This window comes from Mobula birostris, chromosome 2, assembly GCF_030028105.1.
Source record: "Mobula birostris isolate sMobBir1 chromosome 2, sMobBir1.hap1, whole genome shotgun sequence".
Taxonomy (NCBI): domain Eukaryota; kingdom Metazoa; phylum Chordata; class Chondrichthyes; order Myliobatiformes; family Myliobatidae; genus Mobula; species Mobula birostris.
In genome coordinates, this window is record NC_092371.1 from 200,794,365 (window position 1) to 200,800,444 (window position 6,080).

The window sequence follows — 6,080 nt, forward strand, 5'->3', positions numbered from 1 at the left end:
GGAGCACTGAAGAAGGAAGGCCTGGCACTTCCCCAAATCTCCAGAGTAGTGCTCTGGTTCAGGTACATGAGGCTCTCTTGGTGAGGGTGTTGCTGTCATGTAGGGGGCTGCCACTACAGGCTGTCTGGGCTGGTTAGATAGGGTTGCAGGAGTGGGTTGAGTAAAATGAGTGGATACACAGTCCACCTGGTCACCAATCTGCGTGACGTGAGCAGACAGGGAATGAAGGTTCTCCATGGCCTCCCGGAGGAGTTGGTCATGCTGTCTCAGTAGGGAACCCTGGCTGGCGAGGGCTTGTTGAAGGGTATTCGTGTCCGTTGGGTCCATGGTGGCCAGATCGTTCAGTTGCAACGAACGAGGCAAACCCAAATGCAGGACACAGGCACGGAGATTGAGTTAGGATGCAGATGTGGGCGTGAGCGTTGAATGGCAAACAGGAGGGAGAGCAGAAAAGCAGGAGGCAGGCAGAACTTATCTTGACACAAAGCATAGAAAGGAAAGCGGCAGATAAAACTTTTCTTAGCATGGATAGACGGAGTTACATATGTAAACCCTGGTGCTGAAGTAAAACTTAGAATACTTACCTTGACACGGGGGGACTGAGTTTCATAGGTCAACCTTGGAACTGGAGTAGAACTTAGAAAACTTATCTTGACACAAAGAGACTGAGTTTCACAGGTAAATCTCGGTACTGACGCAAAACTTAGAACACACAATCCTAAGCGGTCGGGAAACGGTAATTGCCACACTGGCAAAACCAATGATCTGGCAACTAGTGGGTGCAAAACTGGGGTTCTTATGCTGCAGGTCTTGATGAAAACCAGGTGTGCTGCCATCAAAGGAAACTAGGAGAAAATAGGGAATTAGCCATTGGAAGCATGGAACAATCGAAAGGAATTAGAAGAAAATGGGGAATTAGCGATCAAGACCGTGACAGAAAGCATCATCGCAAGCTTGCTGAAGAAGTTTGCAATGAAATGGCAGACATATAATTGTGTATATTTTGAATTACTATGTATTTGACTGATGTGCGGATTTTACTCCATGGAACAAGATGGATAAGTTCTGACGAAGGGTCTTGGCCTGAAACGTCGACTGCACCTCTTCCTAGAGATGCTGCCTGGCCTGCTGTGTTCACCAGCAACTTTTATGTGTGTTGCTTGAATTTCCAGCATCTGCAGAATTCCTGTTGTTTGGATAAGGATGGGGTATGCTTCTGTAACATAAGAGAAATCACTTGGGTTCCTGATAATCCTGACTATATTTTTATATTTTCTTTGCACTATGTCCAGATTACCAACCTAATGTGCTTTGATTGCTGCTTGCTTTGTGATGCCCATGCCTCTAACGAGCTCTCTGTTCTGCCATCGCTTTTGCTTCTGAAATTCTAAGAGCTAGGTACCAAAGGCCACCTCACCCATACTTCCTGCCCAAACCACTCTTTGCAGTTCAATCAGCTTTTTGAAGGTGATTTGGAATGATTCTTATCTTTCAGTTGATAAGTACTACATTTAAGTTAAAGTTTTACATCCAGTCTTCCCTCAAATCCTGTGCGAAACCTTGTCAGAGTCTCTCAAGAAAATCTCAGAAAGAATGCTTATATTTTCCTGTTCGTGACATTTCCAGATGCAAAAGAAAGTTATTTCTCTGAACAGTGCTTGGTATGAAACTATTTACGGTCCCCTTTATTTTTTAATTTGCTGAACAGAAGAAAACATCACCTTTTATTTTGAGTCTTCTGTAACAGTGACCTCAGCATAACATCTTAAATGACACTATGGTATGGGAGAACATGAGCTATAATGAGGAAAAACAGTCATGACTATACAGTCCATTTGCTGTCTATGTTTATTCAGCTGCAGACTGCACATTAATAGGTTTTAAGCAAATCTAAAGGATTCATTTGAAATACTGCTGTTGACAGAAGTATACACATTGGAGTCTAAATCTTTACTGGGGATTGACAGACATATTACTGTATGTAGCACTGGGGGAAAATTTATTGTAGGATGCTAGTTCTAAATGGGCGTGGGAGCACCAGCAATACAACGTATTCACCACTTGGTATTCAGTTACACATGGAACAAAGTACTGAGAGTAAAATTGGTGGTTGTTAATCTTGCACACAACTAGTGTTCTCAACTAAAGACAACTTGCTTCTTGCCAGGTGATCTACACTCAGTGGCCATATTTTAGGTACTTCCTGGACCAAATAAAGAGGCCACTGAGTGCATGTTCATGGTCTTCCTTTGCTGTAGTCCATCCATTTCGAAGTTTGACATGTTGTGCATTCGGCGATGATCTGCAGCACCCCACTGTTGTAACACATGGTTATTTGAATTACCGTTGCCTTCATTTGAACTTGAACCAGCCTGGCCATTCTCCTCTAACCTCTATAATTAGTGAGGCGTTTTCACCCACAGAACTGCCACTCGGTAGATTATTTTTCTTGCACCATTCTCCATAAACTCTCGAGCCTGCTGGGTGTGAAAATCATGGGAGATCAGCAGTTTCTGAGATACTCAAACAAGCTCGTTTGGCACCAACAATCATTCCACAGTCAATGTCACATAGGTCACATTTCTTCACCATTCTGATGTTTGGTGTAAATGACAACTGAGCCTCTTAACCATGTCTGCATTTTTTTTATACATTGAGTTGCTGCCACATGATTAGTTGATTATGTATTTGCATTAAAAAGCAGGTCTACAGGTGTACCTAATAAAGGCATCCATTAGTCTTGCGAGACCATGGATCTGTGCCTGGAAAGTCTTCACTCTCCAGGGCGCAGGCCTGGGCAAAGTTGTATGGAAGACCGGTAGTTGCCCATGCTGCAAGTCTCCCCTTTCCACGACACTGATGTTGTCCAAGGGAAGGGGAGGGGCCGATACAGCTTGGCACCAGTGTCGTCGCAGAGCACTGTGTGCTTAAGTGCCTTGCTCAAGGACACAACACGCTGCCTTCAGGTCGCTAGTCGAATGCCTTAACCACTTGGCCATGTGCCCACACCTAATAAAGGTGAAGCCACCTAATAAAGAGACCACTGCATATACTATATTACAGTGGCAATCAACCTATTACATGGCTTCAGAAAAATGACATATAACCATAAAACAATTACAGCACGGAAACAGGCCATCTCAGCCCTTCTAGTTCATGCCGAACTCTTACTCTCACCTAGTCTCATGACCTGCACTCAGCCCATAACCCTCCATTCCTTTCCTGTCCATATAGCTATTGTCCACATAGGTGTGGGCTGATTCAGCAGCCTATCTTAAAGTGCCCTTGATTGCAAGAAACCCAAAAGAGTTTGTAGCAGGAAATCAGAGCTCTTCAATGTTAATTTCATTAAATGCCTCAGAGCAAGATTAAGTGATTTTATGGTTCACAGAATGAGGTTTGTACATCTTTTGAATGAGCAGAATATTTATGCTTTGCTAAAATTCACTGAGGTTTCTTATATAAGCACAAATTTCTGTTAAGAACATAAAAAGGATATTTTTCATGAAAACAGAAAATTTCCTGAGATCTTGTATTCAATGGTACCTGACTGATGCAATCCTTTAAAATAATGTCCATGAATAATTCTGAGTGCCACGGCACCAAGATATGGAAATGATGGATGATATAAGCAGGGTTTATATCAGAAGCAAATTAAAGAAAAAGAAAAGGAAGATTTACTTTATTTGTCATATGTACTTTGAAACATACAGTGAAATGTATCATTTGTGTCAAATCAAATCAGTGAGGATTGTGCTGGGTAGCTTGCAAATGTCACCGCACCTCTAGCGACAACATAGCTTGCCCACAAATAAACAATTGTGTCTCATATTTGTGCAGAATTTCACATCTTAGTTTTATTTGCAATCATTCCAACTGCTTACCTTAGAAAACATCTTTGTACAGAAAGGAAGAGAGTCGAAATCAAAACAGAAAATGCCGGAAAAACAGTGGGTCAGATGGACTCTATGAAAGAGGACCTGCTACCCTCTGTCAGCATCTGCAGTTTTCCTGCTGACATTCTAAATGTACTAATCATTCACAAAGAACACTCATAAGTACCCTAATTAGAGCAATATTAGGATCAGGCAATTATTTCTATAGCTATCAATTTTGCAAGTATTCATAAGATATGTTGGATGTGCTGTCTGAGACTCACACTGATGTTCTTTTTTTGCCTGCTGCACTAGAAATTTAGTAATGAATGAATTGCATTTTGGAACAAGATCAATATACTTAGTGCTCATTAAATACATACAACCAATCAGTCATCAGCTGAAAGTGAAAATCAAACAACTGTATTAGTGTAACGTTTGTGGTGCTAGAAAGCTGGGTGGCCATGAATAACACACATCAGAGATGGAGAAGTGAGGAACAAATATGTAGCTGTTTATTTTGCTTGTAAATCATCTTGGCGCGTGGCCAAGTGGTTAAGGTGTTTGTCTAGTGATCTGAAGGTCGCTAGTTCGAGCCTTGGCTGAGGCAGCATGTTGTGTCCTTGAGCAAGGCACTTAACCACACATTGCTCTGCAATGACACCGCTGCCAAGCTGTATGGGTCCTAATGCCTTTCCCTAGGACAACATCAGAGAGGAGAGACTTACAGCATGGGCAACTGCTGGTCTTCCATACAACATTGCCCAGGCCTGCGCCCTGGAAACCTTCCAAGGTGCAAATCCATGGTTTCACGAGACTAATGGATGCCTATTACTAAATCATGCCCTCTCATATTATGTTCAGTACGTAACACACAGGGAAGCTTGACAGCAACCTGTAAGGGTTAAAATAAAGATGAATGCACAGCATATTCCTCTCCCTTCCCAGACCAGCTACTGAGCAATTAACAATCAATGAAGAAATTATCAAGTTCAACTGCATTGGCAGTAGGGAGCACCTCAGAAAGCATAGGTGATTTGGGAATACTGGCTGTGTCATTTCTTCTCAACAGAGGTTCAGCAGCTGTTCTCTCAGAATCCTATCCCATTTCTACAATTGGACCCGGATTGGACAGTTTGTATTGGTTCACAGAAGTGGGTGACATCTAATCAACATGCCTTCTCCAGATGTTGTGATTACTAGTTTCCACCGTGTATAACACATGGACCAGTTTGTGCCACCGCTGTCGGAGGTATCCCCCATGTTCCAGAGATGTAGTTTCGGGCAAATTCTCTTCTGCTGTGAAACTCCTATACCTCACTTTGACACATCTCTCTGCTTGGGTTTTCTGTTCATTTAGCACAATTTGTTTTGAATTTGAGGGTTGGAGCAGGTCAAGTCCGGTGCAAAGCCGTCTTTTCATCAATGCAATGGTTGGAGCCGTTTTGGTGGTGATGTGAGGTATGTCGCGGTATGTCAGCAAGAAAGTGCTAAGACGCTGGTTGAGGGATCCACTTCCCATTGTAGCCTTGAGGGATTGTTTCATTGTTTGTATGAATCATTCAACAAGGCCATTAGTGGCTGAATGATGTGGTCCTGACTTGATGTGCTGAATACTGTTTGCTTCCATAAGTGACTTGAAATTGTTGTGCATTTAATACTTCAGTCATACATGAGAAATAAAGTAAATATGTTGTTCGATTAAGCATTCCTTGTTTGTTTAAAAATTTATTAAAGATTATACGTAAAAGTACGTGAATGGCAGATGTTGTCGCACCACCATGTCATATGTGTGCATATCACTTAAAGTAAAAACATAGTTTACACGCTTCTCTCAGGTTCCTTTTATTCCTTTCAATTAGTTTTATATTTTGGTGTTGCAAAATATAACAGTGGTGTCGAGGATGTTTTAACCCTGAGACCCATTAGTTGAAGCATAACAAGATGTTCGAGTGGAGAAAAAAAACACAGTGAGAAAGGGCTGATTAAAAAAAATCCACACAGTATAGACTTCTTTAGGAAGGTACAGAGATGATTGAGTTAAAAAAGGTATAAAGTAGACAAAATTGCAGGTTCATAAACAATGAGTACCAAGTGATAATAATTTCAAATTTAAAAAAAGCTGTCCAGAATGGAAAGATAGAAACATTCAATTGCACAACAGATAACTATTATGTATACTGAATAAATTGAACAATATTTTAA